Source organism: Megachile rotundata, chromosome 11 (assembly GCF_050947335.1).
Source record: "Megachile rotundata isolate GNS110a chromosome 11, iyMegRotu1, whole genome shotgun sequence".
Lineage (NCBI taxonomy): Eukaryota > Metazoa > Arthropoda > Insecta > Hymenoptera > Megachilidae > Megachile > Megachile rotundata.
In genome coordinates, this window is record NC_134993.1 from 16,122,110 (window position 1) to 16,134,394 (window position 12,285).

The 12,285-nt window shown below is 44.1% G+C and overlaps 1 protein-coding gene across 1 annotated transcript in view; it reads left to right on the forward strand.

The window, feature by feature from the left end:
- Positions 1–1,430: 1,430 nt before the first annotated feature.
- LOC100878719 (uncharacterized) overlaps positions 1,431–12,285 on the forward strand; it is an 84,093-nt gene continuing 73,238 nt past the window's right edge. Inside the window, exon 1 of the mRNA XM_076536799.1 lies at positions 1,431–1,616. The gene's annotated coding sequence lies outside the window, so the exon portion shown is untranslated. The remainder of the gene's footprint in view (positions 1,617–12,285) is intronic.

Here is a 12,285-nt window from a genome sequence, read left to right on the forward strand (position 1 = left end):
TAACGAAAGGTTGAGCATCGAATCGGCAAACGATGGTCCGTGCAATTAACGCAGGACGAAAATTACGGGGAACGAGCGTTTACCCGTTCGAAAGAGGCGGCACCATCCACGAACGCCCCTTTAGGAGCATAAAGCTTTGGAAAAACATTCGAGGGTTCGCGCATAAATGTTTCTTTCAGCATTATCGATGCTCGGCGAAGGAACCGAGGGGTCGGAGGAGAGCTTGGTTTCTCGCCACTTGAAAAATATCGTCGCGAGTCAAGATTCTGGCGGGCTTTGGCATAATATGACCGAGGTTTTTCGAGTGGGCCGTGGGTTCTTGCCCTCTTTCAGCCCCCCTCTCACCCTCTCGGCCGAGTCTCCTTTTTCTGAATCCTTCCTTCTTTTCGAACGCCATTATGCCCCGTTCTTACGTTTCGCGATGTCGAGTGCGTGCAAGCATTGACCTTTGCCCCCACGAATGAAAACGCGAGGGGGTCCTTTCGTTTCTTTTTCACCCTCGAGTGGGTCATATTCTCTATTGGAGAGTCACCGTTCCATCGTTGTTGATACCACCCTTTTGTCCCCTTTTTTACGCTAAACACAACTCCTACCCGTTCGTTTGCTAGTTTTTGTTATCGCGATCGGGATAATGAGTCGGCGAGGCGATGCATTTTTACGTTGACTTTTCACATTTTTAGTTCCTTAGATTCATTTTAATATATCGAAACACGACAGAAAGACGATAATAAACACATTTACAAAACGTTAATAATATTCGATAAAATATTTTTTACAATTTTAAGAAGCTCATATTTCAAAACATCTCTTAACGCATTTAAAAAAGCCCGCCATTATATTCTACTCTTGCCACGCTTTATTTCGATACATCTGTATCGATAAAAAAATGTCATTCGTACCAATGCTATTTGAAATCGCTATTCAACAAATAAATTTCATTTATATGCTTCATTACTTATAATTTAAAGCTCTATAGATCTCCGATAATGTTAGATGTTTACATGAGATTTTAAATGATACGTCAATCACGTAGCATGCAGAGAAGGTTAACCGTGCAACAAGTCGTGTGACACGCTACAACGTGTTAAAATTAAACGTATTCTCTAACCTGTCACGATGAAAACCCTCGAGCGCCGAAAAGTAAGTGCAGGTGACAGGCTCGGCACTATTTTCACTTTTATTTGAAAGAAAAAAAAAGAACAATCGAACGACACTCTCCACACTCACGACAACTCGCGAAACGTTAATAATTCGTACCGCCGTGCAACGCAAAAATGCATGCGCGCGCAGGTGGGGTGATCAACGTCCCGCGCGATCGATATTTTCGAGAGATCTCGAATCGAAGTCAGCGTCCTCGCGAAGTTTGCCGAGCGTCCTCGCGAAAGTAAAGTCATTTGGTCGCGTGAAAGCAAACAGTAAAGAGTGTTACTTGTCTAACGCGCGAGTGCGGGTGACAATAGTGATTAGAAGTGGCTCTTGCGACAGCATACTCTGGAACAATAACGACGGGACGCCGTTGAACAAAGAGGGGACCCCTGTGCTCGCAGCAGATTTATCCATTGCGGTTAAAATCACGCTCCGCCTCTGAGATTGCGGGAGGGCATGGACGCGTACGGGTAAGTGTAGTTCATGCATATAATCGCGCGTGTATTCTTTCACACCCGGCGGTATTGTTACGTCGGCCATAACCACCGCTACGTAAACCTGCATTTATTTACCAGCTGCTAGCCAAAAACGCGATACAATGAAAATATCGCCGTGGTGAGAAAGTACGGTTGCGTCGAGACTTTTTGTGTTCTTTCGGTACGGTCTATTCGTGCGACCGTAGTCGTTACTTGAGAATCTTTCGACGATTTCGATCAAAATCAGTCATTTTCTAGAAAAATCGATTGGAATGTTAAATTTTAGTTTAATTATCGTTCTCCCGAATAAAGAATCGTCATTTGCAGTAGTGATTTTGTGTGTATTTTTATTAGTTTTCGAAATAACTGAAATTGCGTCATTCAGTGCGATTCTAGAAATTTCGTAAAGTTCAAATAACCTTTCTCTGGAGTAAAAAATATTCGAGTAGACCAATTTCAGCAGCCGTCCGCTATAAAAAAGAGACAATACACAATAGATAGTTGAGCCATTATTAATCGCGCGTGATGGGTATTAATAAAGAGGTCGAAAAATGTGTTCGGCAGAAAAACGATGCGGCGTCCGTCAAAAAAGAAAAAATGGCTGGTGTGTATTTGGCGACTAGTTGTCCATAAGCCTACACAATTTACAATAGCATTGTTCGGGTTCGGTCAGGGGCGAGCGATGATTTATCGAAAATCGTCATTTCGTTCGAAAATTCGCGACCCCCGTTTCGGTGGCGGGGATGCGCAACAATGAGTCGCTTGTCAACGTCGGACAAACTAATCGAATCAGTGCGCGGATTTACTGCCATCGTCCACCCTGCACCCCGTTCCTGCACCCCGAATAAAAAAAAAAAATGTATATGACAGTGTGTCTCCTCGCTCGTTTGAATGCGAATAAATGGCGCTGTATGATGACGATGGTGCGGTGGTTACGGTGAATGGGTCCAACTAGAATGAACGAGCGAGAGAAAGCGAGACAAAGCGATACAAAGGGGCAGGGAGCGAGCGGAACAGAGGAGGACAAGCGGAACGTAAAAGCGTATGTTTTGTCTCCGATTGTGCGGCGATGATTGATGATGCGGTTAATGGTATTTTATTAGAGACACTTTGGAGGGTCAATAGACAACGGCCAGGATGAATAATAACTCTGTTACCGCGTTACTTATTAGGATTACTCCGCGACGTTGTTTCTGTACGGGACCCGATCATTAGGGTGTTCGTTGTTGCTCGTTTCGTGTTGCTGTCTTTATTTGTCCGATGGATATTGTACCTCTGTATGAATAGCTCACGCGTTAATGCGTCAGACCGCGAGCTCTAGGAACATTTCGAACCATACGCGCGTTATCGATGTTATGAATGTACAGAATTAATAATTTTAAGAAGTAGTATCAATAGGTTGAATGGCAAATTTGTAGAGAACAAAGCGTATTGAAACGTAGGTACGCACGTGCCATATTCTTCCATTGTTCACGAATTAATCCAAGAATGGCCTGTCCCAAACAAATCTAGCCATTTCAGAAGAAATGGCCAATAAACCAGACGCGCTTGTAATAAGCCAAACAGCCGTAAATGGACATTATATTATAGGTCGCATCGGTGCAGGCCATAATCTTAACTGTAAGTTTATGGACGGCTAGTTGACTTTTCCCCGGTCGTATTTAATTATAGCCGACCAAAAATCAATAAATTTTGCCTGTACAAAAATCCTGTTATCCCGTGAAATCCTGTTTCGGACAATACTTCATAAAATCATGGTTTATTGATTCTTATACAGAAAGAATACTGGCAAATTTAAAAAGTAATATAAATACTTCACTTAGCAATTTAGTTTAGGTTTCTAAATTTACCTTTTGTTAATTTTAAATGGGTACCTGTTGGGTAACTGTGTGGACTTAGAAATTATGTGAATTAGATTGGGATAGTGTACATTTGTTCGACTATTTTTTATTCATTTCTAGATATTTGTCAACCTTGAATTTTGTGTAGAGTTGATAGCGTAGGATACTCGAAGCATCCCTCGTGCCACGTGTACTCCAGAAAGCTAGAGGTCCAGGTAGTAAGACAGTAAACCAGTCAGGCCAACTTTCCCCGGTGTTTGCGTTCCCAATGTAACTGTTTTCTGCGAATAATCTCATTACTTGGAGGGTCGTTATACGACGCGGCAATCCATTGTCGTATACCCTCCAGTTTGTGAGGTCACGATATTGCAAACAACGTTTCTGTCCGTCCCTTTTTTCTTCCCGACGAGCATTGTCGAAGGTCAGAGGTAATAACCCACCGGTTAATAAACTGACCTTAGTTTTCGACTTTACGACACTTTGGGTGGACATTCGTGAAAGGGTGACAAACGGTTTTGCCGAGTTTATGGTGCAAGAGAAGTCAAACATTTGGAGACAATTTATTTGAAATTCATTTGCAATTTCTAACTCCGATTGCAAATAGAATGAGCTTAATAACGGGCGATAATTAACGAGGAAATCTTTCCTTATAATTGGAAGAAATTGATCAAAAGCGGTATCATTAAACGTTAATTTTGCCAACCAGTTCCCTCGATACGAAATCGCAACAGAGAGACTTTCTTTCCCTTAATTACCCCCGATCTCTGGCATATCGCGGATTTTAATCAGCGAATAATTCAGCATCGCGTTGCCAACCGATGAAACGTGTCTGCTGTGGTACAATGGTAGACAGGTTGCTTGGAGTCAAATTATTACCACCCTTGCTCGCGATCGAACGAAACTAAATCGTACGAGATAAATCGCGTGACGGGAGAGAGGCAAAAATAAAAAAATACAGCCGCGGATAACGTGCGAATTGAAAAAGAAATCTGATGCTTCAGAGTGTCAGATAGTCTCGCTATCTGGCGAAACGTTTGAAAAAGGGCCACTCGAATCGCGGCGAGGGAACGATATCGGCGATATTTCTACCGGTGCCTCTAATTAGAAAGAGGTCAGTAATTAATACTAATTGGACGTCGTAATTATCTGCGGATTGTGAGCGACGGGTTCGTCTGCCGCAGCCAGCGGCTTCCGCGTTTTATTCCGCGCCTACCGCGACTTTTTTCGCGACAAAGTCGACGTTTGATCCGAAGTTCAAAGCGGAGGGAAAAAAAGTAAATTAAAACAGAAAGAAAAAAGGTGCGAGGCGAAATAATGAACGATATCGTTCGGCTAATATGGCGGTCGCGCGTCGACTCGGAAAATCGACGCTTTCTACGCTGCTCTCTCGCCACGGCTTTGACGAGCGAATTAATTTAATTAGCCGATTGTCGCCGCGATTTTTCCTCGCGAGTTCCGCGTTAATATTTAGCCTGTGGTCGACGTATCATTTTTCTTCTCTACTTCCAAGGAATTACTTTTTCACCAAATTGTATTTTATAGATTGTTAAGTTCGTCTAATTCTAAGTACTAAAATAGTGATACGAAAGTACCCTAATATTTATAGTATGTACCTGGTAATTTCCAGCACCAACGTAGTAATCGAGATAACATTCACCGTAATTTTACTGCACAAATAGTAGAATAGACTCATTGGGGATAACATGGGTCAATTAGTACGACCACAATAATATCCTTTCAAATTTGGAATACCTATAAGGACCCCGAGTCACAATGTCAGGAAATTTTCACTCCCAATATTTATTGTGTTACACATAGTTCCGCATATTTAACCCTCAATAGGCTAAACAGAATACGAATTGTCAGGCAAACTTTATTACTTAACACTGATTACGGTCCACTTCGATCTGGTTAACGTTGTCGTCTACTGGAAGAAAGTCCGTTCGAGGAAAACGGTAGCATTTGTAGGCAACATTTGTCGTCTGTCAGAAAAGTTTCTGGTTTTAATAGAAAAATAAATATCCGCTTTTCCATAGAGAGGATGGTGCTGGTACGCAAACAATGCCGGGCTAACTGGTGAACGTTGCTCGACAAACAAATACAGAAACCTGCATTTACACTCGAACCCTCAATGGGTTCCAAAGAATTTTGATGATCCTCTACTTTTATCTTGACGATTCAACGTCGAATGAATTATACATATCGTTAGAGAAAAAGTAAATGACGAAGAAAGAGAATTAATTTGTGAATCATTGACTTAGCAATGAATTGAAAATACTTTGTGCTCGAAATGGTCGAACTTCCGAAGTTGAAAATTTTTATAGACTCTAATAAAAGTCCCGTTATATGGCCCTAGGGAATGGCCCCAAGCGACAATACAACCTGCAGTAATGCAGGGGTACAATGCAAGGCAAATACAATTGTGATTATAAACGCGATTCATTGTAGGACAATATAATATTATCAGGGATTGGGTGAAATATAAAGATTGTCTTGTACGATAGATTGTTTCGTCTCCTTTCATTTCCAGTGCAATTCGCTACGTGCATTGTCGAGTAATATCGCATTAAATTTCGTTCACCAACAATCCGTGAGATTAATTCGTTCGAGTATATTAAAGAAAAGCCTGGTAGGCATTGTATCGGGTAAATAGAGTGTCTCCAGAGGGAGATCACGAACCGTATCGTCGGCAGATTACGGAAACAAACGTTTCAGGGTATTATCCGAATATAATGGACCGTATGACATATGTACGTCGTACAGCTGCTTATGACTTTGGCCATTCGTGCCATGGGATTTATAAATCTAAATACTCGTGGGTACAATCTCGTAGGTCGTAGCTCTACCTGGAACGCTTAATACCATTAGTACAGTATCGTTTGCACGAAAACAACATAAATTCTCCAACGCGACATAAATCGAAACACTTATTCAATTTCCTAGTTCCAAATTAGGAAATGTAAAATTTCGAAATATAAAAATTTTCGAGATATAGCAGTTCGCTGGTGTTAATTGCTCGGTGCTAAGCAGCCGACACGTGGAAAACTAAACAAACGCGTGTAATTTCGTGTTAGTCGTCAAGGCGATAAAGTGTGGTCGATGAGGACGCAACCGGGAATGGATAAGCAATCTCCTTAGCTGTCGTTTTGAAACAGCCATGACTGTCAGTCCGGGCCCACGCTCGGTTGCCTCGTAAAGTATTAGCGGACAATGCGTGACTGATTTCCATGGCGTACTCTTTGTCAGAAACACAAGCCTCATTAACTCTTTAACAAACCGTCCTCGTGGCGAACTTTTCACGCGAATACGATCGCTTTATGTCGCTCGCTAATGCAGACACGGCGATCACTCATCTTTTGAATCTTCCTCCTACAATTGTAATTACGAGAAACATTGTCGCGAACTTCCTCCTTTTGGTGGCATCTGTTTGGAAATTTTAGTAATTCTGATCAATCGATGCGTTTAAAATGATAATACTTGATAACGGGGCTGTATTGTCTCTTAAATATTAGTCTGATCAGGGAGAATTAAACGATCCTGTCTGGAAAGATAGCGAAACACCAAGGCCTACTCTTTGTCCTCGAGCAAACACAAGACAGGAGCTCTTCACGTCCGCCGATCGCTAAGTGGAAGAATCATCGCGGCAGAAGGAAACCTTCTCGTGGCGGGCCACGACGTTCTAATGGTCATTATCATTTACAAACATCACGATCCGCCTTCTCCAAAGCAAGGAATACGCCACTTGTTTGCATAGGTTGCAAGTGTCCGCTCCTCCAGTGGCTAGTGCTTTGTAAACCTATCCTAGCTAACTAAGCCACTGTGTACCTAGCGAGTGTGTTCTTTCGGTAATGCGATACCAACTTCCTCCAACTTCCATTCTTTCTATTTAATTCTTGTGTGCCAAACACTGTTCACAAAAAACCTAGCACCGATCTTCTCGAATACGAGTTCAGTAAAAATATGGATTTTATAACAAAGCGATTTCGAATTAAAGGGGTTACAAATTCAGCCGTCGAGCCGATATTAATTGGAAGTCGTTTTACCTGAGATTCTCAGGTAGCCAGGTTCCAATCGCTACCAGAGGATTCCTCGAATTTTTCTATGCGAGCAACTCCCGTAGGGGATTCGATATTTGGTCGCCGGACACACGTGATCCCATGCTTACTGTCCCGTGGTCCTCGGTATGTGACGAATTTTACACGTTGGTGTGAATCACATTAGAACGAACGACCTCTCTATCCGACAGCCATTAAGCGACATTTTTCGAGTAGCCACGTAGCGCGATGTTTACAACGACAAATAATAAATCCCGTGTGGATTATATTCGAGGCTCAAAGCGGTTCTCTTAACGACGTACATCGTTTTCAAACCTATACGTGTGCCGATGATCCCAGCTTTGAGTCGTTGCTTCATCGGTTACGTTGGAACTTACGCACCTGTCCAAAACTCTCTTCAATAGAATCCCTAATAATCTTATTTGTTAAATTTCGATATTATCTTATTGTGGAATTTTTGAGTTTTCGGACTCTGACGTCTGGGATCTTCACACTTTGAGCTCTCGAAGTTTTAGAAACCTAGTCTCTGTATGAATTTTGATATTAGAACTTTTGAATGTTGGGTACTTGGAATAAATATTCAGGCGTTAACCCGTTGCAGTGAAATTGAAACGAGCTGGTCACGACCTACGGTGTCTCGCCAGTGGTTTGTCGAAAAAGGAGAGAATAAAAAGAAAGGAGACAGGGGATCGCGGTTAGGACGTAAACCACGAACGTCTTCTTCGCCATAGGCGGATCAATAGACCCTTAATATGAAATTTCGCGCGGACGTGAGGCCGATGGCAACTAATCCCTCTCCTCCGTCTCGTTCTTTGCCGTTTCGTTTTTTCTTTTCCCTTTCTTTTTCGTTGTCTCTCCTTCTGGCCGGCGCGGAGAGGCCTGAAATATTCGCGAATGCATAAAGACGTGAAATATGGCCGCATGAATCAGCTGGTCTTCCTGCGGAGTGAACGGGTCCGCAGGAGGGTTTGACAATATCCTCGCGGCGGCATTCTGCGCGGATTAGCGCCTCCAGGTTTTATGGGCCATTTTGTTTATGCACAGACAGGGCAAGGTTGCCCTTCCATACGATGGAATCGGAGACACGCGTGTGTGCACGTGTCGGTGCGACCGTCTTTCTGTGTCCACGGACGACAACGGGCTGGATTCTTTCGCAATTGGATAGGTTCGATACTATGTACGTTTGCCCCATGATTTGCTTCGCGAATATCCTCCGGGATAGCTAACAGAAACGATATATTGCTTTGCTTCGACCGATAACGATTTGTTTCGATGCAAGTACTTTTAATCATCGGACTTCATATCCTGTCGTATATCTTACTATTATTTCCTATTAACGTAAGCAATGAATCCATGTGTCCACAATTTTTTGAGTATTTTTCAGACGTATGTTTCTAAGACAATCATTCGATAGATGATCAGAAATTTATCGGTGAATTTCGAACAAAGCAATATTCAGCAACGCATAAAATATTCGAACTAATTACGAAGCGATCGCGGGACAGCTCGTTGAGCAGGGCTTTGTGTCGCGTACAGGAATAAACTATCGTTCACCGTGATCCCCTGTTGAATTTCCAGCCGATTGAATCGTGCTGTCTTATCCCGTCGTTAGGAATCAGTGGGGGATCACAGGGGGGTGTTCTATCGTGCGTTCACAAAGGGGGCATGTGTCGTACGGTGCATCCGCCTATTGTGCCCAATTCGGGACGATTAGCAGCCACTAAACAGTCCTGGCTGATCCACTCACCTCGAGACGACTCGTTTCGGCTCGGAACACCTCTGCCTAATCCCAACGAACGCGGATGATGCGGAGGATAAACGAAAAAGACAGAAAGGGGAGGTTCGAAATGAATAGATCGGCAGATAGATTAACCTTTTGTTTGTTAGGGTGAAAGGAGCCGAGGAGAGGAAGAATTTTATTGTCGAATCGAAGAATGAATCTCCTTCGAACATTCGGCTCCGTGATTCTGCGAACGCTTTTTCATAAAATTCCTACATTTCCAATTATCCGCAGAGTTTTCCTACAGAATTATTTAAAAATATCGTGACGTAAAATAACTTACGCGATAAAACTTTCGATAGGATATAAAACGGTGAAAAACATGGAGTGCGGAGGGAATAGGGAAATGAGTAACGCGGATGGGAAGAGAGTAAACGCGTGTGTGCGCGAGTAGACGCGTGCAATGGCGCAGGACCTCGGTGTTGGTAGGTGTACACAATCTGCGAACAATGGACGCCGAATGCGGAACAATGAAGTATACAAGCGACGTCACAATGCAGGGATCAGCGAAACAACGAGCGGTCTCACTACGGATTACAGGCAGATGCGCTTCGGTCCGCGTCAAATCCACGCTCTACCTACTGCACGCGATCATCCTCGTGTTTTCTCCTCCCGTCAACCCCCACCCCTTCGGCTGCGTGGACCACGCGCGGTTACCGTCGTCGATTTCCGGTTTTATTCAACAAAATCGACGTTTCTCCGATTAATCCTGAGAAACAGCTTTTCTCCTTCCTATTCACCGTTCAAATAATAACTTTATTGTTCCATTCTGCCTATTGATCAAACTTCTCTTCCAACTATTCTTTTTCGTTCTTCGCCATCGCTGTTTTATCACGAAGATACATTTTATGCTCCCTTGCTCCAAACGTGCTCCATGAATCCTTGGACAGACGCGATCATAAAAAACGGTATCAAGGATCAAATAGAATTATAGCTATCCGACTACATAGCTAAGAATATCAAAGAAACATTCTCGTTAGCTTTCCATCGACGGTATTTCAAGACTTAAACAGGAAAAGCCGTAATAAACATCGGATGATCCCATCGAGAGAACTATCGTCCACCTACGAATAGGGACAACGCAACAGTTCCCTTTACCCTCTTTTTTTGGAAGTTGCGGCGCAGCGATCGCGTTACTGATCGTCCTCGTACAATGGCTGCACAATGGGCATCCTTCAAATCGGATATAATGTCGAGTAAGACGGGACCGACGGCAAACAGCAACCGGACGAAACCGTGCCGAATACTGCAAATACAGCGGGTGGGCGTTATTCCCAGTGTATCGAGAGGCGACAATGGGGGACAAACTGCATGCTTGTTCGGTCGGTAATACCTCGTTGGGTCGTCGAACAGACCCACTCCCATTGTCGATGCATCAGCAGCGTATATACCCATAGACCTGCGCTGCGCGCCCGTACATTTCGAGTAGATACGCGCGAACAATGGCATTAATCCGTGATTGTTGCTGGTGTGGATATTACCGGGCGGATACCGGGGGCTGTCTCGTTCCTCGTGGTAATATGGTGGTAACGCTGAACGACGTTGATGCTTGCCTACGATGATTCCGCGGGCTCCTCGAATTCTTTTATCGACGGATGAAAACCCTGACTCCTTGCTTGTTCGAATTAAAGGATGAAAGACGAACGGATCAAAGCGTGCGTTATAACGTTGCGTGTCGAATGGGCGATATCGATGGCACTTGGCTGTACCGATTGCATAGGGTTGTACGTACGCGTCCGTAAGTGGCGCGATGACAAACGTCGGGTATGTCGATTGAGCCGCGGATCGAATGACTGGTCCGCTCGTGCAATTTCCCTCGTGCCGGCATAGGCATCTAGCTCGCGGGAGTCGAGAAAAAAAGACGAGCCATCGATGAAATCGTCGAAAACGGCGGGCGATATCGTGCGCTGCATAGGAACAGTGAAAGAGAGCAGGAGATACGATCGGTTTCCATAAAAATCCCCAGACGTAGCGGTGACACGTAGGAAATTAAGAGATAGGATTTTAAATTGGAAAAATACAGTGGTCGGAGAATGAGGCTGTGGCGGAGAGGAGAGATAGCACGAAAGGGAACGAATGTGCTGGCAGGGTGGTGTTGTGGGTGGTCGAACACAAGAGGGTGGCGACGAGGCTGGACGGAAAGAGAGGAGCCAGCCTCTGTGGTAATTAACGGTTTAAATTGGATCTCAGTTGGGCGGCTTATTGCCGATTGTCGGGGCCGAAGACGACGTAGAACAAAATTGAGAACAAAATTGCGCCGAGAGTGGAGAGGACCGATTGTACCCGAGAACGATAGAGACGGGATAAGTGGGGGTACGTTATGTCGAAAATACAAGAGAGAAACGGAGAGAAAGAGCGAACAACGAAACAGAGAGAGAGAGAGAGAGCGAGAGAGAAGGAGAGGACAGAGCACCGATGGGAAAGGAAAGGGCGGCGTTGCTGTGTCCAGGGAGTGCTCATTGTTGAACTGTCTTGAGGGCTGTCCTTGCGGACGGAGCCAACAAAGAACTTCATTTAGAGAGAGAAAGACAGGGCCAATGCGACCACGTCAACCGTCGACAATCGGGGAATATCGATTCTATCGATAAATCTCTCGGGGATTTCAGAAAACGATTTTTACACCGCAGCATTTTGAAAGGCGTTAATCTTTTGTTGGCACCTACAATTACTCTTAAGGCAAAACGAAAATCCATTTCGACCAGCACTATTGTTTCGTCGATTTGTACATCTAATCACGTAATTTATCCAGAATCATGGAACGCTATTAAATCTTGAGGATTGCATCTTTTTCATTCGTAGCTCGATTGGGCGAGGTTCTAGCATTGGCTGACTTACTTGGCTAGTGTAAACGCGACTTGAAGCGCGTATAGGAGGAGACGTTGAATGGTCGCGCTCCTTAGAGGCAGGAGACAACGGTTTTCTAATTACCAGTTTATCGGGAACAGTTTCCGATAGGTCTTCCATTACCTCGGTTCCACCCCAGCCTG